The sequence below is a fragment of the Apteryx mantelli genome, unplaced genomic scaffold, assembly GCF_036417845.1.
Source record: "Apteryx mantelli isolate bAptMan1 unplaced genomic scaffold, bAptMan1.hap1 HAP1_SCAFFOLD_40, whole genome shotgun sequence".
Lineage (NCBI taxonomy): Eukaryota > Metazoa > Chordata > Aves > Apterygiformes > Apterygidae > Apteryx > Apteryx mantelli.
In genome coordinates, this window is record NW_027118755.1 from 1043088 (window position 1) to 1069396 (window position 26309).

The 26309-nt window shown below is 50.4% G+C and overlaps 1 protein-coding gene across 1 annotated transcript in view; it reads right to left on the bottom strand.

Annotated features, from left to right (window-relative positions):
* LOC136996504 (SUN domain-containing protein 3-like) overlaps positions 1–26309 on the bottom strand; it is a 512910-nt gene that overhangs the window by 180023 nt on the left and 306578 nt on the right. The window lies entirely within an intron of this gene.

Sequence of the window (26309 nt, forward strand, 5' to 3'; positions counted from 1 at the left end):
CATTATCAGCTGATGCTGCCTCATAAATGGAAGAGATCAGATACTGAGTCTGGAAAGGGACATGAAAGAATTCCTTGATTTCCCACCCCAACTGTTTCAACAAATACTGGAACTGTTGTAACCTATGTGGTCAATACTGATGCTGGAAGTGCCACCTGTGTACCAGCTCTCTGAAAGGAATGGCATGTTTGAGAATTGCAAGCAAAGAAAATTATGAGGAAGAAAGACAGGCAGGCAGGCAGGCAGGAAGGTAGGAAGGGAGGAATGAAGGTTGGTTACCTAATGTTTACATGAAGATTGCTCTGAAATCCTGCAGGTTTTCCTTTTCTAAATCAAAGAAGGGTCCTCTAATATGGTTTCTTCATTCCAATTCCTAGCTGAATAAACTGCATTTCTCCCAAAGCTGAAAGAACTATAGCAGTTTAGTGGCTCACATCTAATACACTGCTTTCAAAGAGGATGAGTTCTGGCTGTTCAGTGGAGTCAGAAAACCTAATACAGTACTCTCTGCCACTGAAACAGTATCACGTTTATTTCCAGCAAAGGAAAATTTCTGTCTCTCTGATAACTCCTCTTGGGATCAAGCCTCTGAATCTTATGGGACTTCAGTTCTGAAAACATCAAGGCATAGCATTTCAGGGACACAGAAATCTAATGATGCTGTGGGGAGTTGAACTGATCACTGATAAAATAACAGTTAGTTTCCCTCTTCTTCTAGCCACATCCTGTTAATATTGGTAACGATTATTTGTACAGCAAGCTCTCATAAGCAGGAGGAAGGTGTAGAATCAAAAAAAAAAAAAAAAGAAATGTGCAAGGTTATGACACCTAATTCTCAGAAAGAGTAACAGTTTTAATGGGGAATTTTCCAACAAGTTTGTTACATCTTTTAGAAATTCCCAAGTATAACAAGTTGAATAGGTATCATGGCTTCATTGGACCTGATACAACTACACAGTTGACTTCTGTCTCTGACTTAACATCTTTTGCTCCTTTTATAGTCCTTTCTTTTTCCGTCTTTCTTTTTCCTTCTTTCTCTCTTTCTTTCATTCTATTTACTTCTAAAGATGGAGATATATATATTTTTTAAGACCTCAAATACCTAAAATAGCACCCGATAATGCAATGGTAGACACACACATTCAGGGAGTGTTTTCGGAATATGTATGCTTCAGAGATGAAGCTGATATAAGATCTTGTACCCATGACTCAGTCCATTACCTGAACACTTGTACTGGAACCATTGTTCTCAGTGCTGTTCTGTGCACAGGGTTGCCAAGATGATTAAGGCTATGAAAAGGTTTTAGTATTACTCTGGTGATATCTAAGCATTTCTCTGTAGTTTCTCATTCAAAACTTTAGCATACAACCTCTGATAACATACATGAGACTATTTATGTGTGAATATTTTAGTTATAAGACAGGCACTTGTTGCTAGTCTGTGGTACGAATGGATATGATACGCGTGAAGGCAAACAGGAACTTATTAGAATCATTCAGAAACTCAAATCAGCTCTAGAAGTAGGAATGCAGTGTTGTTTCAGAGGTCCTAGCACCTGAGTGTAATTCAGCTTGACAACCATCAATGCCCTCAGGATGCCAAAGGTGTTTACAGCCCCTGACTCCTGCTGCACATAAGTGCCTGTAAGCGAGCATCTTCACGTGGTGAAGTTTTTCCATTCTCACAATGGCACAGTGCAACAAGACCTCAGTGCCTGGAATACCATCCTGCCAGTCACCTGTGAATGCTTCCATGGACAACAGTGCTGTTACATTGATATGGGCATCCATATCCACTGAGATTGCATTAAGGCTTCCTGGATATCACAATGTGACCGCAAGGCAGGCAAGAGAGGGTCGGATACTGGTGGAAAGAGACACTCAAGGTTCATAAGGGGTTAAACAGGATAGGTTTAATAAAGGACTTACTTACACTACAAGCTGCATGAGAAGCCCTGGGAACTGCAAGGAGGGGTCACTGACGGGAGGCTGCTGGAGGCACAGGTCAGACACATGGGTCAGACATCCAGGCAGGACTCGACTCGTTCCTAAGGGCTCCTTAAATCTGCTAGAACTATTTCCTTAGCTCAGCCGTGCTAACCTTGAGTAGCTCCTGCCTGGGAAGCAGCTAGACGTTGTTGACAAAATGGAATATGCATGCCTGGCCCTGATGGGAATTTGGTCAGTGTGTAGTTCCACATGCTGGGCCTGCTACCACGCACTCTGCCAGTCACTGGCTCCTCGCCACATCTTCCGCAGGTATTCTCACTACACACAAGAATCCTCCCCATGACTTGTATGCCCTTTCTTGTCCTTAGAGAAGAGAGAGAGAGAGAGAGAGAAGAGAAAAGAGAGAGACAGAGTGAGTGATTAAAGGAGTAGCGTCAGGCAGAAAAGTCACTAGTGGGATTTACAGATGAACCGTGTCAATGAAGAAGCAGTGGTTGTGTTGTGTAGCAAGGGGCTGGGAAGGAAGCCGAAGTAAGAGGGAGAATTATGAGAGAGACCAAACATTGGTAAGGAAAGCTGAAGCAGTCTGGTTTCTAAGAACGGACAGGGCTGGCCCAGACCTAGGAAGCAGGGAGGTGGTGTGAGAGGAATGAGGGAGGAAGGTTAGCAGAAAGGACCCACACAAAGCAGGACACATCCTGACATGTTTGCGCCAGCCCAAGAAAAAGCCCTACACCTCCTTCTCCACGCAGAGCAGTGGCTAGCCGTCCTTCTAGGCTTGTGTATATAAAGACCCAGGTCCAGCTACAGGGACGTCAGTGATGACTTCTATGCCATCAGGTATTGCCTCCCTGTAGATGCCTCTTGGGACTCTAGGGTCTTGCAGCAAAAGGATCCACTACTGCTGTCCTCAAGGTGCAAATCTGCACTGTGCTTAGCATCGTCCCCTTCCAGAGCATGGCTGCATTTACCACTGGCCTCAGCCAAGCCAGCCTTTCCAGGAACTTAGAGCACTTTGCTGAAGCACTCACACGGGAAGATGAAGAACATCCGTGATGGTCTTGGAAACCTCTGAGGATGGACACTTCATAACCTCTCTGAGAAACTTGTTCCAATACCTGACTGTTCTCACGTTGAAAAGTTTCTCCTTGTATCCAGTTGGAACCCCTCTGGTTTCAACTTATGACCACTGTCTATCATCCTCCCACCATGCATCACTGTGGAAAGCTTGGCTCTGTTCTTCTCAAGACTTTCCTGAAAGCTCTGGATGACTGTTATCAGGTCCCCCCACTCAAGCTGCCTGTTCTCCAGGATGAACAAGCCTAGTTGCCTCAGCCTCTGCCCATGGGACAGGTATTGCAGCTCCCTGGCCATCTCAGTGCCCCTCTGCTGAATTTGCTCCAGTTGATCAATGCCTTCCTTGTATCAGGGGGTCAAAACTGGGCACAGTATCCTTCATGTGGTCTAACAGGTGTTGAATAAAGGGAAATAATCACTTTCCTTGATCTACTGGCTATGCCCCTCTTCACACAGCCCAGCGTGCTGGTGGCCTTCTGCACTTACTGGCACACTGCTGGCTCTCGTTAAGCTTGCTGTCCACTAGGATCTCCAGGTCCTTCCTCAAAGAGCTGCTGCTCAGTCAGTAAGTCCCCAGCCTGTGCCGTTGCAAGGGGTGCTGCCTTTCCAGGCACAGGACTCTGTGTTTGTCTTTGCTGCATTTCATAAGGTTCCTGTTGGCCCATTCCTCTAGCCTCTCCTGGTCCTTCAGAATGACAGCTCTGCCCTTAAGCATATTGACTGGCTGCCCTTGAGAAGCGTGCATTCCATGACCTCCTCCAGATCACTGATAAAGATGTAAAGGAGGACGGGTCCCCAGATAACCCCCTGCACTACTCCACTCATTACTGGCTTCCAAGTAGAGTACAACCCACTAACCATGACCCTCTGAGTGCCATCATCCAACCAGTTTTTTTAACCAGTTAAGTTGCCCACCTATCCAGACTGTAACGTCCTAACTTGAATACAAGAAGAGACCGTGTTGTGGGAGACAGTGTTGAAAGCCTTGCTAAAGTCAAGGTAGGTGACACCTATTGCTCTTCCTGCATCCATAAATCGAAGCATGTCATCATAGAAGGCTATCAGGTTGGTCAGGCACGATTTATGCTTGGTAAATCCATGCTGATTGTTCCAAACTAACTTGTTATTCTTAATGTGTCTAGAAATGTGTTGCAAGAGGCCTTGTTCCATGATTTTCCCAGGGACTGAAGTTTGAATATTTTTTGCCACAAACTTGTATGAGGGCAGGGCAGGGCATCCCCATTTGTTGGAGGTGAAAAGGAGGATGAGATGTGTGTGGGTGTGAGGGAAATGGGGGGACAAATCTTGTCCTTGTGTATGAGGGGATCGAGCATATTCAGGGGGAGTGTGCTTGTGTGGAGGGAAAAGGGGACCAGGCATGTCCATGGTGGTGGGGTGAATGAGGGTGGGGCATGTCTGTGTGCTAGGGGAATGGTTCATGCCTGTGTGTGAGGGGAGCTGGGACAGCACATGGGTATGTGAGGGGAATGGGGGACAGGGCATTTCTGATGGAGGGCATGGGGCATCCATGTATGAGGAAAATGGGGGACAGAGCATTTCTGAGAGGTAAGATTGAGGAGACAAGGTGTGAGTGGGGAATGGTGGGGCAGGGCTTCCTTGTCGGAGGGATGAGGAGCATGTCAGTGTGTGAGTGGTGCATGTCCTTGTGCAAGGCGGGAGAGAGGGTACATGACTGAGGGGAACGTGGAATGTGTTTGCATGGGGGAATACAGGGACAAGTTGGGGATAGGGGGTTATGGGTGAACTGTGGTGTATCTGGGGATTGTGGCACACTTGTAAGTGAGAGGGGCATGAGGGTTTTGGCATGTTGATGAGGGGCATGGGGAGAAGTATTTGGGGAGCATGTGCATATGGAGGACCAGTCGGGAGCCATGCCAGGACAGTAGGGGTGTGTGAGAGAGACCTGCTGTGGAGAATACAGTATGTTGTGAATGAAAGAGAAGAGGAAGCATGTAAATGGTGGTCCAAGAGAAGATGGGAGGACCTGATATGGGAGGCTGTAGGGATGGGGAGGTGAGGGAACGATTGTGGGGCATATCGGGCTAGGGCAGAAAAAGGTGGGGAGAGGCGTGTGCACACACCGTGTGGGGATGTTTCAGAGTTGTGGCAGAGGAAAGTTTGTGCATGTGTGGGGTGGAGGTCTGCACGCAGGGCTACCCTGCATGGAATAGGTCTGGATTGTCACAGGGGAAGGAGGGCATATTCACGTATGCGCATGTGTCTTCTCACTGCATGGATGTGGTGGGGTTGAAGCAGAGAAGGTGGTTGTGTGCGACAGGGATGTGGGGGCCTCAGGGAGAAGGATGTGTCTTGGTGGATACAACAGGGAAGGAGTGGACCACAGCACACCTTGCCCCTGGATTGGGTTTCCCTCCTCCCTCCCAGTGCCTGACTTTCACTTTCATTTTCTATCTGAGCCTTGTCTCCCAGAAGAGGAGGAGAGAGGCTGGCCAAGGACACAACAGCATAGAAGGCAGGACAGGAGCCAGGGCAGAGCAAAGCTGCTGCAGCCCAGAGAGGTGAAGGTGAGTCCCAGTCCCTCCCCTCCATCCCCCTATGCAAGCAGTTAGGGGCACTCAAGCTGGGGAATGACTTTTTTTCATCCCAGCAAGCTGCAGGTGGGGATAGAAACAAGTCCAAAGTTGCTGCTCTGTGTTTGCCCTGAGATGGAGCAAGGGGAAGAGATGGCTGGGACCCTGTGCTCAACACCCCTAGTCTTTGCATGCAAACCCCTTCTCCTAAGTGCTCAGCCCCTGAGTTTGGACCCCCTTACCCCGTAAGCCATTTGTTTGCGGATTTCCAGCTCAGCTCTCAACTAGCTAAGCTCCCCTAAGCTTCAACCATGTGTCCTAACCTATCCTTTGCTCCCTGCTGGTGCGTCTGTGCCGGGAGCCTCTCTCCCATCCTTCCTCTTGTCCTAGGTCCCTGCCTGCAGCCATTGCTCTGTTCCCCACCCTTGTTGGCACCCTTCTTTAGCCACTCCGCAAACTAGCAAAGTTCAAATCTCTGTTTGTGGCATAGCGTGGAGTGCTGCCCCCATCACCTAACGGAATGTAGCAGAATTGGGCCTTTAAGCCCTGGGCTTTTAGAAGCTGAGCTGACCATTTCTGTTGTGAGACAAATGGGAAGGGGCTTTGCATTTCTGCTCAGTGCCAGCATTGCCTCCATGGCAGCATTTGCAGGAGGACAAGAGGAGGAGGTGGGTCAGAAGGAAGTTGGTGCAAAGAATGTTTTGCTTGGAAAAATGAGGTAGGATGAAAATGAGTGTTCCTGTTTGGACTGTGGGTATCCACACCCTGTTAACCAGCCTGTCTCGCTGTCCCCTCTGCTGGCTGTGTTTGTCATGAGCAAAGGCATCTGGAATCTGCATGGCGCTGCCCATTTGCCTGATTGAGACCACACAGAGGCAGGGGCTGGTGGTGCAGCAGAAGACCCTGCAAGTGCTGTCAGAATTCCCGCAGCCTGTGGTGGTAGTGGCCATAGCAGGGCTGTACTGCACTGGAAAGTCCCACCTCATGAACAGGCTGGCTCGTGAGAGGACAGGTGAGAGAGGTGGTGAACTGCGCAGGTCCCAGCTCTGGATAGCCAGGGTGCCTGGGTTTTCTTGCTCTCTGTCTAACACTGTTGAGCCCCTTGTGTCCTCTCCACAGGTTTCTCCCTGGGCTTCACCGTGCACTTTCACACCAAAGTATCTGGATGTGGTGTGTGCCTCAGCCCTGCTGGCCTGGACACACTCTCGTGCTACCAAACACTGAAGGGCGGGGTGATGTGGAGAAGGTGTGGGAGAAGCAGAGACTGCCTTTTGTGGCGACAGAGCACTTTGTGGAAGCTCTCAAGGGCCCAGCCATGTGGCAGGACTCAGGGTGTTCTCATTGCCTGCACTGGTGTGCCAGGAAGAGACAGAGGCTGTGGGGAAGGAGGCTAGTGCAGAGCTAACTGGGTAAAGTCTTCTGGCTGATGGAGTCCCTCTTGGCATCCTTCACCTCTGCCTTTGACTGTCAGAGCCCTCATTCTGCCTGGCATCCTGGCTGTCTGCAGGCTACTGGAACCAGTCTGTGGGTGGACCCATGCTGGTTGGTGGGACACCTCTTCTTCCCAGGCACTCTCCCTCTCATTCTGGTTCTTTGATTACTGAGCAGCTGTTAGGCTGGTGGACCTTCTGATTTTCTTGTACTGGTGAGCTGAGGACTGGACACAGCATTGCAGAGGTGGTCTCACCAGTGCTGAGTAGAGGGGAAGGATCACTTCACTTGACCTGCTGGCGACACTCTTCCTAGTGCAACCCAGGATGCTGTTGGCCTTCTTTGCCACAAGGGTGCAATGCTGGCTCATGTCCAGCTGGTCATGTTGGATGTGAGCCAATTAATTGGATATGTTGTCCACCATGACCCCCAGGTCCTTCTCTGCAAAGCTGTTTTCCAGACAGTCAGTCCCCAGCCTGTCCTTGTGCTTGGGGTTATTTCTCCCTAGATGCAAGATTCTTCAATGCCCTTTGCTGAGCTACATGACATTCCTGCTTGTCCATTTCTGCGGCCTGTTGAGATCCCTCTGAATGGCACCACCACCATCCGGCGTATCAGCCACTCCTCCCAGTTTTGTATTGTCGTCAAACTTGCTGAAGGGTGAACTCTGTCCCATCATCCAGGTCATTAAAGATGAGGTTAAAGAGTATTGGACCCAGTAATGACCCTGAGGTAAACTGCCGCTGACTGGTCTCCAGCTGAACCATAGAATCATAGAATGGTTGAGGTTGGAAGGGACCTCTGTAGATCTTCTAGTCCAACCCCCCTGCTCAAGCAGGGTCACCTACAGCACCTTGCACAGGATCACGTTCAGGCGGGTTTTGAATATCTCCAGAGAAGGAGACTCCACAACCTCTCGGGGCAACCTGTTCCAGCGCTCTGTCACCCTCACACTGAAACAGTATTTCCTCATTCAGATGGAATTGTCTGTGTTTCAGTTTGTGCCCGTTGCCTCGCATCCTGTCGCTCAGCACCACTGAAAAGAGTCTGGCTCCATCCTCTTGACACCCTCCCTTCAGATACTTGTACACATTGATAAGATCTCCTCTCAGCCTTCTCTTCTCCAGGCTAAACAGGCCCAGTTCTCTCAGTCTTTCCTCATAAGAGAGATGCTCCAGTCCCCTAATCATCTTTGTGGCCCTTCGCTGGACTTGCTCCAGTAGTGCCACATCCCTCTTGTGCTGGGGAGCCCAGAACTGGACGCAGTACTCCAGATGTGGCCTCAGCAGGGCTGAGTAGAGGGGGAGGATCACCTCCCTCGACCTGCTGGCAACACTCTTCCTGATGCACCCCAGGATACCATTGGCCACCTTGGCCACAAGGCCACATTGCTGCCTCATGCTTAACTTTGTGTCCACCAGTACTCTCAGGTCCTTCTCCGCAGAGCTGCTTTCCAGAATGTCAACCCCCAACCTGTACTGGTGACTGGGGTTATTCCTCCCTAGGGGCAGGACCCTGCACTTGCCTTTGTTGAACTTCAGGAGGTTCCTCTCTGCCCACCTCTCCAGCCTGTCCAGGTCTCTCTGAATGGCAGCACAGCCCTCTGGCGTATCAACCACTCCTCCCAGTTTTGTATCGTCAGCAAACTTGCTGAGGGTGCACTCTGTCCCTTCATCCAGGTCATTGATGAAGAAGTTGAACAAGACTGGACCCAGTACTGACCCCTGGGGGACACCGCTAGCTACAGGCCTCCAACTAGACTCTGTGCCACTGATTACAACTCTCTGAGCTCTGCCATTCAGCGAGTTCTCAATCCACCTCACTGTCCACTCATCTAACCCACACTTCCTGAGCTTCCCTATGAGGATGTTATGGGAGACAGTGTCAAAAGCTTGCTGAAGTCTAGGTAGACAACATCCACTGCTCTCCCCTCATCTACCCAGCCAGTCATTCCATCATAGAAGGCTATCAGATTGGTTAGGCATGATTTCCCCTTGGTGAAGCCATGCTGACTACTCCTGATCACCTTCTTTTCCTCCACGTGCGTGGAGATGGCCTCCAGCACGAGCTGCTGCATCACCTTTCCAGGGATGGAGGTGAGGCTGACTGGCCTGTAGTTGCCTGGGTCCTCCTTCTTGCCCTTTTTGAAGACTGGGGTGACATTGGCTTTCTTCCAGTCCTCGGGCACCTCTCCTGTTCTCCATGACCTTTCAAAGATGATGGAGAGTGGCTTAGCAATAATGTCCGCCAGCTCCCTCAGCACTCGTGGGTGCATCCCATCGGGGCCCATGGATTTGTGGGTGTCAAGTTTGCCTAAATGATCTCTAACCCACTCCTCCTCCACCAAGGGAAAGTCTTCCTTCCTGCAGACTTTCTCTCTTGCCTCCAGGATCTGGGCTTCCTGAGGGCTGGCCTGAGCAGTAAAGACTGAAGCAAAGGCGGCATTCAGGAACTCTGCCTTCTCTGCATCCTTCTTCACCAGGGCACCCACCCCATTCAGCAAAGGGCCCACATTTTCCCTAGTCTTCCTCTTGCCACTGATGTATTTGAAGAAGCCCTTCTTGCTGTCCTTGACATCTCTCGCCAGATTTAATTCCAAACGGGCCTTAGCCTTCCTCAGCGCATCCCTGCATACTCTGACAACATTCCTATATTCCTCCCAAGTGTCCTGTCCCCCTTTCCACTTTCTGTATACTTCCTTCTTCTGGTTGAGTTTTGCCAGGAGCTCCTTGCTCATCCATGCAGGTCTCCTGCCTCCTTTGCTTGACTTCCTACTCATAGGGATGCACCGCTCTTGAGCCTGGAGGAAGTGATGTTTGAATATTAACCAGCTCTCTTGAACACTCCTTCCTTCTAGGGCCCTCACCCATGGGATTCCTCCAAGTAGGTCCCTGAAGACGACAAAGTTTGCTCTCCTGAAGTCCAGGGTTGCGATCCTACTTGGTGCCCTGCTGCCTCCTCGCAGGATCCTGAACTCCACCATCTCATGGTCACTGCAGCCAAGGCAGCCCCCAACCTTCACATCTTCCACCAGTCCTTCTTTGTTTGTTAGTACGAGGTCCAGCAGCACACCTCTCCTTGTTGGCTCCTCCACCACCTGTGTCAAGAAGTTGTCACCAATGCTCTGCAGGAACCTCCAGGACTGTTTGTGCCTAGCTGTGTTGTCTTTCCAGCAGATATCGGGGTGGTTGAAGTCCCCCATGAGAACCAGGGCCTGGGATCGTGAGGCTACTTCCAGCTGTCTGTAGAAGGCCTCATCGACTTCCTCTTCCTGATCAGGTGGCCTGTAGTAAACACCCACAACAGTGTCACCTCTATTAGCCTGCCCTTTGATCCTTACCCATAAGCTCTCGACTCGCTCTTCATCCACCCCTAGGCACAGCTCAATACATTCCAGTTGCTCTCTCACATAAAGAGCAACTCCAGCACCTCGCTTTCCTGGCCTGTGTTTCCTAAAAAGCACGTAGCCATCCATGACAGCACTCCAGTCATGCGAGCTGTCCCACCATGTCTCTGTAATGGCAATGAGATCATGGCCTTGCGACCGCACACATATCTCTAGTTCTTCCTGTTTGTTCCCCAAGCTGCGTGCATTGGTGTACAGGCATTTCAGGGAGGTGATCGAACATGCAGGTTTCCCAGGAGGGGTAAAAGAGGGTCCTCCATAGCCCCATCCCATGCACACTTCCCTGGCTGCATTCACCTGCTGGAGGCATCCTGACTTGAGCAGTCTTTTGCCAACTACCCTGTCACTATAACTCTCCCCTTCCCCCATCTTTCCTAGTTTAAAGCCCTCCTTACCAGGTTGGCCAACCTGTTGGCAAAGACCCGCGTGCCCCGCCTCGTGAGGTGGATCCCATCTCTCGCCATCAGTTGTCGATCTTCAAACAGGGTCCCATGGTCGTAGAAACCAAAACCCTGTTGCCAACACCAGCGGCGCAGCCAGTTGCTAACCTGGAAAGTCCGTCTCCTCCTCCTCTCATCCATCCCCCTCACTGGCAGGATTGAGGAGAAGATGACCTGGGCTCCCAGACCCTTGACCACCATCCCCAGAGCTCTGAAATCCTGCTTGATGGTCTCCAGTTTGCCCTTGGTGTCATTGGCGCCCACATGAAAGAGCAGCAGTGGGTAATAGTCCGAAGAATGGACGAGCCTAGGCAGTCTTTGCATGACATCTCTCACACGAGCCCCCGGCAGGCCACAAACCTCTCTAGACAAGAGGTCAGGTCGGCAGATAGATGCCTCCGTCCCCTGTAGCAGGGAGTCCCCCACAACAATCACCCGCCGCTTTTTCCAGGCGTTCCGGCAGGGCACAGGGTCTGTTGTCCCAGGTACTTCCCTGGCAGCCATGCCCATCTCCTCCTCATCCTGGAGGGCACTAAACCTGTTCTTCAGCTTCAGGTCTTCAGGAGGAGTAGGAGCCTTTCTCCTCCCACGAGCAGTGACCAGTTTCCAGTCTTCTTCTACAGTGTTATGATGTACCGTTTCACACGGCACAGAGCCCTCTGGCAACTCCACTGCTGCAGGGGGTTGGGACTCCTGGAGCTGTACAGTCTCCGAGAATACCCTGTCTATCTCCTGCTCTGCTTCTCGGATGCTGCGCAGCCTACTGACCTCCTCCCATAACTCCCTTACCTTATGACACAACTCGTCAACAGCAGCACACCTCCTGCAGGAGAGCTGGCTGCCAGCCCAGGCCTCCCAGAGAGGCCCCAAGCACTCCCTGCAGCCTGAGACCTGTAGAGCTGCATCTACTGTCAGAGGGTCAGTCTGGGTCCAAGCCTCTGACACAGCAACTCCAACAGCCGCTGGGGAATGCGCTCTGCGGCGTGTCACGACCATACTTGAGGAAGTGTACACCACAGGGAACAGAAACAAAGGTCCCTTTGCGCGTCCCTTCGTGCGCCCTTCTGCGCGAACTGCTGCGCAAACTGCTGCGTCTGTTCGCTGCCTCTGTTAGCTGCGTCTCCAGGGCTGACAGCTCCTGAGAGGCAGCAGGGGTCCCTCCCGGGGAATGTACTTTGAAGTAGGCTAAAGTAATCACCTACCTTCTCTCTCAAAACTGTGGAGACAGACTAAATCCAGCAGTGCAATTTTGCCTGTCAGAAGAGAGAGTCTAAGTAGAGCTATCCCCCTCTGGAATTCTCTATTCCTGTCACACAACTAGACAGGATGCCTTGACAGTGACAAGAAGGGAGTTCATCTACCCATCCTTTGATTGCTGATTCAGCTGAGTCAACCTAAGCTCGTAATCCCAGGTTAGAAGCCCAAAGGCTGGATGGGGATTCTGCTCCATCCCCTGCACACTATGAGCACAGAGCAGGTGGGATTCCTCTTGCCTTTGGTTCTCCTGAGAACTTGTCTGCACACAAGCCCCTTGTCCAAGCTCCCAGTATAATCGATGGAGATGGAAGGCAGGAGCGCTGGCAGAAATACCTGGTGGCGCTTGAGGGGTGGTCCAAGATACAAGCAAGTGTTTGCAAGTTCTGATGAAGCAGTTATGAGCGACTTGCATCATTTTGCAGCATCGGCTGGAGGCCAGGAGGGGAATATCCTTGGCTGCCTGATATGACAGTAGATGCCCACATTTAGGACAACTAAGCCTGTCGCTACTCTTGAAGTCCAGTGCCGGCCTACGCAGCTGACCAAAATAAGAGCTATCTCTCTCTCTAGGCTCCCTCAACTTTATTTGCTAGATCTCCTTTTGACACATACATGTCCCTATTTTTCAGACACCTCATTTAATTCAAATGCAGCAACTCAATGTCGTACGGCCTAAAAATATTCCTCCAGCATCATGTCACATGCTGGGGATGTCTAGCACAACCACATTTGACAAGCAAGGAGAACACAGGATGTCCAGGAAAGGCATGTCCTTTTTGATGGGTGCTGGAGAGACACCCCAAGGCATCTCAAATGGATTAGGGCCTCTGTACCAGCGACTACATCCCACAACTGCAGGGAGGCAAGGTGCATCCTGCCTACACCCAGGGTGCTGCAGGAAGGGGAGGCATGTCACATCAGGGTCTCCACTCGCGTGCCTACACTCTAGAACCCTGATGGTTCTCCTTTCTCCCCTGCCCGACAAGATGAAGAGGGAATCAGCTAACAGTGTTCGCACTGCAGCTGTGGTGGTGGGGAGTCCGTGGGCGGTGGTGTGCTTTGGCTATGATGTTTATTTGTGCGTGCCTGCAGGCACAGGTGCGCGTACGTTTGCCTTCATGTGAGATCACGTGTGTTTGAGCAAATGCATGCACCTCCATGTGCATGAGTCATGTCCTCACATGAGTGTCGGTGTGCACGCAGTTGTGAGCGCGCTCACACATGTTTCCTTGCCTGTGTGTGTGTGTGCGCTGGTGCGTACGTTTTTGTGCTCTAGTGTGTGCGAGAGTCTGTGTGAATGCAAAAGGAGGTGTCAATAGCAGTGACAAATCTCTCATGCTCTGTGTCTTTGACCCCCATCGCCTCTCCCCTCTCCAACTCCTGCACACCCAGGCTCCCATTTGGATCCACAACCATCAGCTCAGGACGAATTTCCTCTTACCTGTGCGCTCACTCTTCAGTTGGCAACTTCAGCCTCTGCCTTTTCTGCACGTTGATGCTGTGGACATTGGCCACGTGCCTTTCTTCTGATGGCAACTGAAGAAATGGGAGTCCTGCACATCAGAAGGTTGTTTTTTAGCACAGGAAGAGGGACCCTCACATACAGAGACACGGGGCTGTTCCCCAAAACACAGCCTCCAGAGCCGACTCCTGGCAGGGACACTGCAGTCACAGTGGGAGAACCAGGAGAGTCACCTCATCTTCGGTTGTCGGGGAATGTCAGAGCCTGGCCAGGGGTTTGCTGCTCTTCCTAATTGGCAGGTCAGGACAGATGATCCCAATGACCACTTGTTAGCACAGGCTGCAACCCCAGCGTCAGTGCTCAGCTCTGCCCTGCCCCTCATCTGGAGCCTTTCTGCCAACAGAGTTCGCTCCTGAGTCAGGAGAGGCGCAACTGCGGCGCCCTGCTGCAATGGCCAAGGAGCTCAGTGATCAACAAGCTCAGAAGAAATGATTTCCTCTCCTAGCAGAGCCTAGCAGTCACATCTCTGTGACAAACAAGGCCAAGGAAGGGCTTTGGATGTGTTTCACGAGACAGCAGAAGTGAAGACTACATTCTTAAAACACAGCGTAACTGCATCATTTGAAGCAAGCTCCAGAAACAGTAAGGGAATGCTCAGATGATGACACCCATGAAGAACTCAAAAGCCCCCCTCGGAGGTCAAGCCTGTGCAGGTGAGGGGTGAGGTGAGAGGCTAACCTGAGCCATAAATGCAAAGCAGAAAGCTTCACCTACTGCCTAAAGTCTAAGCCCTAAGAGGAACGCCTACAGCCCTAAGACCCAACTGCCTCCCTCAAAGCCCGGAGCCTTTACGCCATCTTCCAAGCCTAGCCTGAAGCTGGTTGACCAGTTGTCCCTTCACTTTGGGGCCTGCGTGTCATGGGGGGCTGAGAAACAATCCCTCACCCCAGGCTGACTGGTGCTCTGAGGTGCCCATGTGGGGCTGGCTGATCCGCTGGAACTTGCAAGCTTTTTTCTGCACACTCAGAGAAGGGGATTCCGCGTGCATCACCCGTTTCCACCACCATCTCCTCCCCTTCTCCCTGACCCGCCATACTGGGAAGGGCACACCAGACCAGTGAATGGGAGCTCTGAGGTTGGTGGCCCCAGGGCAGACTTTGTGGCTCAGCGCAGAGACGAGGTGGACCCCGTGCCCACCCACCAACTGGGACCGGGGGAAACGATTGCTCAGTGGCCCTGGGGTTGGGTCAGGAGAGCAGCATTGTGTCAACCTGGGAGAGGGACACCAGATCTACCCTCCTAGCAAAGCAACACCATGTCCACCCCAGGCCTGGATGCAGGCAAGTGACCTCCCAGGGGCTCTCATGTCTCTTCACAGCACTAGACTAGAGTCAATCTCATCTCTATAGGGTCTTCTTTCCCCGCTGTTTCCACCATGCCCATTCCCTTGGCTACGGTTTTGCTGGATAGTGGGAATCTCATTCATCCATTCATGCATGGATGGTGAATCCCAGGAACTCAACATAGATGGCTTTGGTGAGTTCCATCACCTGCTCCTCCAAGTGCTGATATTTCCACACTTTTTCCATCGCTGCATCCCCTAAAGATGACAAAATACTTTCAAAATGGACTGTTACATCCACTGTCAATGCCTGAGACCCTTTGACCATTACCAAGCCTGGCTTAAAGAGCTCATCATTCTTATCCCTCAGATTGGGTTCCGGAAACACCACCCAATCTGTCCTTCTAAACTCATTAGACATCATCCCGTACAAGACGCTATGGCTCTTGATCTGGGAATCTTGGACTGCAAGACCATAACCAATAACATGGGAGCAGATTTCCCACTCAACAGGACCATGCCTGCGTCCTTTCCCAGGCCCTTCCCCTCAACCTCTAACCAAACACTCCCTAGCTGGGTAGACATTGGCCTGGACTTGTAATGGCATCAGAATTTTCCTGTGGGGAATAAACCTACAATGCACCAACCAATCATTACTGATGTTATTGTCCACAGAATTCTTGATACCATGGCCCTGACTTTGCAGATTTATCCAATTTTCAAATTCTTGTTTTCTCTGCCTATTTGGGTTAGGGAAGATGATGTCTGGAGCAGGTGTCTCCCATTCAGATGCTGCCTCCTCCTCTGTCAATGTGGCTGGGATGACCGTAATAGCTAACCTATCTGTTACTGATCGTATTTTATCTACTCAGCCTCGTGTGGCAGTCCACAGATGCTCAAATTCTGTCTGGATACCTTCTTCTAGGACACTTATTCAGATGATGTTGTCTTGGGAGTGGGTGATACAACGCAACTGATGAGCTTGTGTATTTGGAATCCGACTCACCAATCGTGTGATCCCTAAGCCACCATCTTTCGTGCTGGATTAAGGGATAAAGTCACTCATGCTGGAAGGTAGATGAGGCCAGCTCTTCACGGCCATTCTTTTGGCCCACTTGAGGGATTGGAAGTATGAGGCGTTTGTACCAGGATGATCTGCTGCATACAACAGCCTCGGGATGGCATACCTCTTCAAGATTTCAGCCCTCTGCAGGACTTTCAAAGGGGCGTCCCCTATGTTCTTCATCCAGGTATCAAGCTTCTCTTGCAGCTCTGGCTTGGCAAGGCCAATCCATGGGTCCAGCCCCAGGCCCAAATATCTCTCGGAACTGCCCGGCTCCATCCTATTTAGTTTAGAGCCGTTCACCTTCCATAGATCACAATCACTCATGGTATCAGAGTCTTCTTTGGGCCTTATAAGGAACCCGTGGCATTTCTCAGCCTGCAACCTCAGCCCTGTCAGTTGGCAGAATCCCTCAACCACTGTGATATTTCCCTGCATCCCATCGCAAGAGTCACTCAATAGGACTAGATCATCTGCAGACACCAACAATGTAACACTTTTTCTGCCGTGCTTAAATCCATTCCTGATCTTCTCCAACCTACATAGCAGTGGGGCTATTGATAAATTGAACAACGCTGAGGACACTGGATCTCGTTGCTCCACTCCAGTGAGGATCTCTGTCACCTCTGACTGCTTTCACCTCTCCTCCAGCTGAGTTGTGGTGTTACCACACATATCAGCTCTGACGCCTATTACATGACCATCAATGCCTCTTTGTTTCAGGGCATGAAAATATGTCTAACTGAATTGATGGCCTTTGTCAGATCCACAAAGACCACCCCCAGGGCTTTATAGTCTCTTTTTGCATACTTTATCAGGATCTGGAGCACTTTCAGATCTTCCGAACAACCTGACGCTGATATAAAGCCCCTCTTGGCAGCTGCTAATCGGACATACTCTCCTCAGTTGGGCTGTTAGGAGTCTTGAAAAGAGCCTCAAGATAATCAGCCTGATGGCAATGGGTCACCAATTATTAATATCCCGATGTTTCACTGGATCTGTGGACTTGGATATTAATATAGTTCTGCATTCTTTGATCCCCACCTGGATCTTCCCAGACAGCAGCTGGGCTCTGTGCATGATGCAAAAACAGGTTTGCAATGGTGTAGGCCAGATGTATAGAAAATGGCAATAAAAATGAAACTGCAAAGAAATTAAGAAAAAAAATGATGCAAACAAGACGTTTTATTATTCTTTCCATTTTTTAATATTTTTTGTATGTGTTCTTATCGTCCTCCTTTTCTTTTGTTTTAATATATTGGACTTTGGGGCATTGTAATGTTTTTGTTTGTAAAGGAAAAGGATTTTCAAAATTAAGGTGGGATTCAGTTACAGAAACACAGACATCTTGGTGCCACTGTAGACACCCTGGTACCCTCTGCCAGCCTCCAGCTTCAGCTCCAGAGGGGCTCTGGTCTCCCCTAGGTCCTGTGTGATAGCTGCCAGTCCCAGGGAAACACCTCAGAAACACAGGAGCCTCTAAAATTGACACTAGATGCTTAATGTTTATGAAACTGAGCTCTGCCTGGAAAGTTGGAGAATATTCTTCAACATTAAAAAAAAAAGGCACATTTTAGTACCTGAAATCCTTGAATAATTTTAATAAAATGTTAATGTTTTCCTATAGTGCCAAACTGGGAATTTCCAGGAAGCATGTTAACCTCAGGAGAAGAAATATTCATCTTCCCCAGGACTTGTGTTACTAATGCTCTGTCTATTCTACTGTGTATTTAATCTCAAGAATCTTTCCTGTATTTCTGCACATGCTTATTAAATCAACCATTTCTGAAGTCATCTGTTCAGAAGACTACCTGGACATACCCATTACGTATTGTCCATCCAGTATTCCTCCTCCCGTTATTCTTTGTTCATTCACACACTTATCAGCTACCCAGCTGCTGCTTTGAACTTCAGGGATTTTAAAGCTTGCCTCCTCTTTCAGTAGTTTGTCTAATTGTCTCATTAGCCAACTCCTTACCTGTGTCTATAGCTATCTTTTTCTATCTATCTCTTTATCTGAAATACTTCCAGTAAGGTTATTCCCTATGGAAAGTGGCCTACAGTGGAGACAACTTTGTTTTAATGTACAGTTGAGGAATTATTATTATTATTATTTTTTTTTTTTTAAATAAGACTATGTCATGTTTTCTCTTTTTTTCACAGCCAAGACAAATCTTTCTGTGTCTGTTTGCAGGTAGTTCTCTAAATTAAGTAGGTGGGAATTGATGCATATGAGCTGTAACATTCAGCTACAGGCTTCAGTGGAAAAAGGTTAGATATGAAAAGGAGTTATGTGAGTCCCAGGTAGCTGAGAAGAGAAAGGGTGGGGCTGAGGGTGTAGGGGAGAAGATTGTCTGTGCAGCATCTGACCACAAGTATCTTCCTTTTCCTACATGTCTGAACTTCATTAGGAGATAATCTGAATCAACATCATTTCTAGAATGTTGATAAAACTTTTTTGTTAAGCTGAAAAATGAGGAAAATTTAAAAAAAAAAAACAAGGATTCTTTTTATTAGGTGCTCATTGAAACCTTCCTTTTTCAGCTACATTCCTGAAATGTCTCCAGTTAGCCACATGACGCTTGAAAACTTGAAGACAGTTATGGGAAGAAACACTGCTCCTTAGGGTACATTTTGTGTTTAATGAGCCCTCTGGTGCATTCACGGGCTACTTAGTGTGCCTTTCCTGCCTCCTTTTGAGGCAGACTGCTCTGTCCTTGACGGCACCTCTTGAAATCCTTCTTGGCACTCTGATCGACTCATTCCCGTAATTAAGATGTCACCCGCAGAACTGGCTAGGCCTTCGCCACTCCTTCCAGCATTTTTTGCGCACAGTGAAGGGCTATTGCTGGAGAATGAGGAAACCGGGGAAAGCAAGAGAGCTTTCCTTAAAGTGTAAATGCGGAAGTCCTCCTAGACTCGGAGGACAGTGGGAGAGCAAAGCAGCAGTTTGCCAGGCCATTTTAGCGAGCCCCTGCTGTCCCTGGTTCCTTATGCCGTGCATGACGTGACACGTATGGGCTGCAGGAGGTGGTTTCAGAGGTCAGAGGGACTCCCTGACCAAGGTCTTTTAAATATTCCACGCATGGACTATGGAGGGTGGAATGCTTCCTACCAAAATTTACTTCTTTGAAGATAGTTGATGTTACACTAGATTCTTGATTTGGCAGAGTGATACAGCAATGCACTGCAATCACAATACAGGTAAGACGGGTCTCAGTTCCACTGAGCCTAATGCAGCAATTGCAATGGACAGTTCAGTCACAATACCGATGTGATTCCCGTTACTGCTCTCTAGAATATGCTCACTATCGCGTCATAGCTGTTGATCTAAAACAAAGGCCAGCCCCGGTGCCCTCGGTGTTGAGATCAAGTCAGCTTTCTGTGCAACAGCTGTGGACAGTCACACCCTCCATGATCCCCTGAGCTTCATGGGCACATCACCCTTGCCCATCTCCTCTGAGCCTTCCTCCATCGTAGGGCTTTATTGGTCGGTCACCTTCCGCTCCTCGGCTCAGACCAACAGTTAACGATTCCTGCTGTTGCACGGTGAGCTTAATACACTCACCGTATGAGTGACCAGCCCTCTTGCCTGTGCACGGTGAGCGTCAGAACATTGAGATATACACACACACACACACACACACACACACAGATATGTATATATATATGTATGTGAAAGTGGTAATTTACAATAGTTTAGTATGTGATTTAACTTGAGGTGGTATTTCATTCATGCGTACTACTGGATTTTTAAGAGAACAGATCCATATCAAGGTTACAACAAGGAACACTACAGTGACGATTAACAGCATGAGCATAGGATGTAACATTAGTCCCAGTACTGGTTTCTACTTTTGCTAATCGAACCAGTTCATTATTATCATGTGTGTGCGGTCGCAGGGCCATGATCTCATTGCCGTTACAGAGACATGGTGGGATAGCTCGCATGACTGGAGTGCTGTCATGGATGGCTACGTGCTTTTTAGGAAACACAGGCCAGGAAAGCGAGGTGCTGGAGTTGCTCTTTATGTGAGAGAGCAACTGCAATGTATTGAGCTGTGCCTAGGGGTGGATGAAGAGCGAGTCGAGAGCTTATGGGTAAGGATCAAAGGGCAGGCTAACAGAGGTGACACTGTTGTGGGTGTTTACTACAGGCCACCTGATCAGGATGAGGAAGTCGATGAGGCCTTCTACAGACAGCTGGAAGTAGCCTCACGATCCCAGGCCCTGGTTCTCATGGGGGGCTTCAACCACCCCGATATCTGCTGGAAAGACAACACAGCTAGGCACAAACAGTCCTGGAGGTTCCTGCAGAGCATTGGTGACAACTTCTTGACACAGGTGGTGGAGGAGCCAACAAGGAGAGGTGTGCTGCTGGACCTCGTACTAACAAACAAAGAAGGACTGGTGGAAGATGTGAAGGTTGGGGGCTGCCTTGGCTGCAGTGACCATGAGATGGTGGAGTTCAGGATCCTGCGAGGAGGCAGCAGGGCACCAAGTAGGATCGCAACCCTGGACTTCAGGAGAGCAAACTTTGTCGTCTTCAGGGACCTACTTGGAGGAATCCCATGGGTGAGGGCCCTAGAAGGAAGGAGTGTTCAAGAGAGCTGGTTAATATTCAAACATCACTTCCTCCAGGCTCAAGAGCGGTGCATCCCTATGAGTAGGAAGTCAAGCAAAGGAGGCAGGAGACCTGCATGGATGAGCAAGGAGCTCCTGGCAAAACTCAACCAGAAGAAGGAAGTATACAGAAAGTGGAAAGGGGGACAGGACACTTGGGAGGAATATAGGAATGTTGTCAGAGTATGCAGGGATGCGCTGAGGAAGGCTAAGGCCCGTTTGGAATTAAATCTGGCGAGAGATGTCAAGGACAGCAAGAAGGGCTTCTTCAAATACATCAGTGGCAAGAGGAAGACTAGGGAAAATGTGGGCCCTTTGCTGAATGGGGTGGGTGCCCTGGTGACAAAGGATGCAGAGAAGGCAGAGTTCCTGAATGCCGCCTTTGCTTCAGTCTTTACTGCTCAGGCCAGCCCTCAGGAAGCCCAGATCCTGGAGGCAAGAGAGAAAGTCTGCAGGAAGGAAGACTTTCCCTTGGTGGAGGAGGAGTGGGTTAGAGATCATTTAGGCAAACTTGACACCCACAAATCCATGGGCCCCGATGGGATGCACCCACGAGTGCTGAGGGAGCTGGCGGACATTATTGCTAAGCCACTCTCCATCATCTTTGAAAGGTCATGGAGAACAGGAGAGGTGCCCGAGGACTGGAAGAAAGCCAATGTCACCCCAGTCTTCAAAAAGGGCAAGAAGGAGGACCCAGGCAACTACAGGCCAGTCAGCCTCACCTCCATCCCTGGAAAGGTGATGGAGCAGCTCGTGCTGGAGGCCATCTCCACGCACGTGGAGGAAAAGAAGGTGATCAGGAGTAGTCAGCATGGCTTCACCAAGGGGAAATCATGCCTAACCAATCTGATAGCCTTCTATGATGGAATGACTGGCTGGGTAGATGAGGGGAGAGCAGTGGATGTTGTCTACCTAGACTTCAGCAAGCTTTTGACACTGTCTCCCATAACATCCTCATAGGGAAGCTCAGGAAGTGTGGGTTAGATGAGTGGACAGTGAGGTGGATTGAGAACTCGCTGAATGGCAGAGCTCAGAGAGTTGTAATCAGTGGCACAGAGTCTAGTTGGAGGCCTGTAGCTAGCGGTGTCCCCCAGGGGTCAGTACTGGGTCCAGTCTTGTTCAACTTCTTCATCAATGACCTGGATGAAGGGACAGAGTGCACCCTCAGCAAGTTTGCTGACGATACAAAACTGGGAGGAGTGGTTGATACGCCAGAGGGCTGTGCTGCCATTCAGAGAGACCTGGACAGGCTGGAGAGGTGGGCAGAGAGGAACCTCCTGAAGTTCAACAAAGGCAAGTGCAGGGTCCTGCCCCTAGGGAGGAATAACCCCAGTCACCAGTACAGGTTGGGGGTTGACATTCTGGAAAGCAGCTCTGCGGAGAAGGACCTGAGAGTACTGGTGGACACAAAGTTAAGCATGAGGCAGCAATGTGGCCTTGTGGCCAAGGTGGCCAATGGTATCCTGGGGTGCATCAGGAAGAGTGTTGCCAGCAGGTCGAGGGAGGTGATCCTCCCCCTCTACTCAGCCCTGCTGAGGCCACATCTGGAGTACTGCGTCCAGTTCTGGGCTCCCCAGCACAAGAGGGATGTGGCACTACTGGAGCAAGTCCAGCGAAGGGCCACAAAGATGATTAGGGGACTGGAGCATCTCTCTTATGAGGAAAGACTGAGAGAACTGGGCCTGTTTAGCCTGGAGAAGAGAAGGCTGAGAGGAGATCTTATCAATGTGTACAAGTATCTGAAGGGAGGGTGTCAAGAGGATGGAGCCAGACTCTTTTCAGTGGTGCTGAGCGACAGGATGCGAGGCAACGGGCACAAACTGAAACACAGACAATTCCATCTGAATGAGGAAATACTGTTTCAGTGTGAGGGTGACAGAGCGCTGGAACAGGTTGCCCCGAGAGGTTGTGGAGTCTCCTTCTCTGGAGATATTCAAAACCCGCCTGAACGTGATCCTGTGCAAGGTGCTGTAGGTGACCCTGCTTGAGCAGGGGGGTTGGACTAGAAGATCTACAGAGGTCCCTTCCAACCTCAACCATTCTATGATTCTATGGTTCAGCTGGAGACCAGTCAGCGGCAGTTTACCTCAGGGTCATTACTGGGTCCAATACTCTTTAACCTCATCTTTAATGACCTGGATGATGGGACAGAGTTCACCCTTCAGCAAGTTTGACGACAATACAAAACTGGGAGGAGTGGCTGATACAGCGGATGGTGGTGGTGCCATTCAGAAGGATCTCAACAGGCCACAGAAATGGACAAGCAGGAATGTCATGTAGCTCAGCAAAGGGCATTGAAGAATCTTGCATCTGGGGAGAAATAACCCCAAGCACAAGGACAGGCTGGGGACTGACTGTCTGGAAAACAGCTTTGCAGAGAAGGACCTGGGGGTCATGGTGGACAACATATCCAGCTGGCTCACATCCAACATGACCAGCTGGACATGAGCCAGCATTGCACCCTTGTGGCAAAGAAGGCCAACAGCATCCTGGGTTGCACTAGGAAGAGTGTCGCCAGCAGGTCAAGTGAAGTGATCCTTCCCCTCTACTCAGCACTGGTGAGACCACCTCTGCAATGCTGTGTCCAGTCCTCAGCTCACCAGTACAAGAAAATCAGAAGGTCCACCAGCCTAACGGCTGCTCGGTAATCAAAGAACCAGAATGAGAGGGAGAGTGCCTGGGAAGAAGAGGTGTCCCACCAACCAGCATGGGCCCAGCCACAGACTGGTTCCAGTAGCCTGCAGACAGCCAGGATACCAGATAGAACGAGGGCTCTGACAGTCAAAGGCAGAGGTGAAGGATGCCAAGAGGGACTCCATCAGCCAGAAGACTTTACCCAGTTAGCTCTGCACTAGCCTCCTTCCCCACAGCCTCTGTCTCTTCTTGGCACACCAGTGCAGGCAATGAGAACACCTTGAGTCCTGCCACATGGCTGGGCCCTTGAGAGCTTCCACAAAGTGCTCTGTCGCCACAAAAGAAACTCTCTGCTTCTCCCACACCTTCTCAACATCACCCCACCTTTCAGTGTCCAATAGCACCATAGTGCGTCCAGGCCAGCAGGGCTGAGGCACACACCACATCCAGATACTTTGTTGTGAAAGTGCGTGGTGAAGCCCAGGGAGAAACCTGTGGAGAAGACACAAGGGGTTCAACAGGTTTAGATAGAGAGCACGAAAAACCAAGGTATCTTGTCTGCCAGGGGCTGGGACCTGTGCGGCTCACCACCTCTCTCACCTGTCCTCTCACGAGCCAGCCTGTTCATGAGGTGGGACCTGCCAGCGCAGTGCAGCCCTGTGATGGCCACCACCACCACAGGCTGCATAAACTATGACAGCACCTGCAGGGTCTTCTGCTGCACCACCAGCCCCTGCCTCTCTGTGGCCTCAATCAGGCAAATGGGCAGCGCCATGCAGATTCCAGATGCCTTTGCTCATGACAAACACAGCCAGCAGAGGGGACAGCGAGACAGGCTGGTTAACAGGGTGTGGATACCCACAGTCCAAACAGGAACACTCATTTTCATCCTACCTCATTTTTCCAAGCAAAACATTCTTTGCACCAGCTTCCTTCTGACCCACCTCCTCCTCTTGCCCTCCTGCAAATGCTGCCATGGAGGCAATGCTGGCACTGAGAAGAGATGCAGAGCCCCTTCCCATTTGTCTCACAACAGAAATGCTCAGCTCAGCTTCTAAAAGCCCACGGCTTAAAGGCCCAATTCTGCTACATTCCGTTAGGTGATGGGGGCAGCACTCCACGCTATGCCACTAACAGAGATTTGAACTTTGCTAGTTTGCTGAGTGGCTAAGCAAGGGTGCCAACAAGGGTGGGGAACAGAGCAATGGCTGCAGGCAGGGACCTAGGACAAGAGGAAGGATGGGAGAGAGGCTCCCGGCACAGACACACCAGCAGGGAGCAAAGGATAGGTTAGGACACATGGTTGAAGCTTAGGGGAGCTTAGCTAGTTGAGAGCTGAGCTGGAAATCCGCAAACAAATGGCTTACGGGGTAAGGGGGTCCAAACTCAGGGGCTGAGCACTTAGGAGAAGGGGTTTGCATGCAAAGACTAGGGGTGTTGAGCACAGGGTCCCAGCCATCTCTTCCCCTTGCTCCATCTCAGGGCAAACCCAGAGCAGCAACTTTGGACTTGTTTCTATCCCCACCTGCAGCTTGCTGGGATGAAAAAAAGTCATTCCCCAGCTTGAGTGCCCCTAACTGCTTGCATAAGGGGATGGAGGGGAGGAACTGGGGAAAGGGACTCACCTTCACCTCTCTGGGCTGCAGCAGCTTTGCTCTGCCCTGGCTCCTGTCCTGCCTTCTATGCTGTTGTGTCCTTGGCCAGCCTCTCTCCTCCTCTTCTGGGAGACAAGGCTCAGATAGAAAATGAAAGAGAAAGTCAGGCACAGGGAGGGAGGAGGGAAACCCAATCCAGGGGCAAGGTGTGCTGTGGTCCACCCCTTTCCTGTTGCATCCATCAAGACACATCCTTCTCCATGAGGCCCCCACATCCCTGTCGCACACAACCACCTTCTCTGCTTCAACCCCACCACATCCATGCAGTGAGAAGACACATGCGCATACATGAATACGCCCTCCTTCCCCTGTGACAATCCAGACCTATTCCATGCAGGGTAGCCCTGTGTGCACACTCCCACTCCACACATGCACAAACTTTCCTCTGCCACAACTCTGAAACATCCCCACACTGTGTGTGCACACCCGCCCCACACACAGACACACCCCTTTATCTGCCCTAGCCCGATATGCCCCACAATTGTTCCCTCACCTCCCCGTCCCTACAGCCTCCCATATCAGGTCCTCCCATCTTCTCTTGGACCACCATTTACATGCCTCCTCTTCTCTTTCATTCACAACATACTGTATTCTCCACAGCAGGTCTCTCTCACACACCCCTACTGTCCTGACATGGCTCCCAACTGCTCCTCCATATACACATGCTCCCCAAATACTTCTCCCCATGCCCCTCATCAACATGCCAAAACCCTCATGCCCCTCTCACTTACAGGTGTGCCACAATCCCCAGATACACCACAGTTCACCCATAACCCCCTCTCCCCAACCTGTCCCTGTATTCCCCCATGCAGATGCATACCACGTTCCCCTCAGTCATGTTCCCTCTCTCTCGCCTTGCACAAGGACATGCACCACTCACACACTGACATGCTCCTCATCCTCCCAACAAAAAAGCCCCACCCCACCCCATTCTCCACTCACACCTTGTCTCCTCAATCTTACCTCTCAGAAACGCCCTGTCCCCCATTCCCCTCACATACCCATGTGCTGTCCCAGTTCCCCTCACACACAGACGTGAACCATTCCCCCAGCACACAGACATGCCCCACCCCCATTCACCCCACAGCCATGGACATGCCTGGTCCCCTTTTCCCTCCACCCAAGCACGCTCCCGCTGGATATGCTCGATCCCCTCATACACAAGGACAAGATTTGTCCCCCCATTTCCCTCACACCCACACACACCTCATCCTCCTTTTTGCCTCCAACAAATGGGGATGCCCTGCCCTGCTCTCATACAAGTTTGTGACAAAAATATTCAGACTTCAGTCCCTGGGAAAATCATGGAACGAGGCCTCTTGGAACACATTTCTAGGCACATTAAGAAAAGCAAGTTAGTTTGGAACAATCCGCATGGATTTACCAAGCATAAATCATCCCTGACCAACCTGATAGC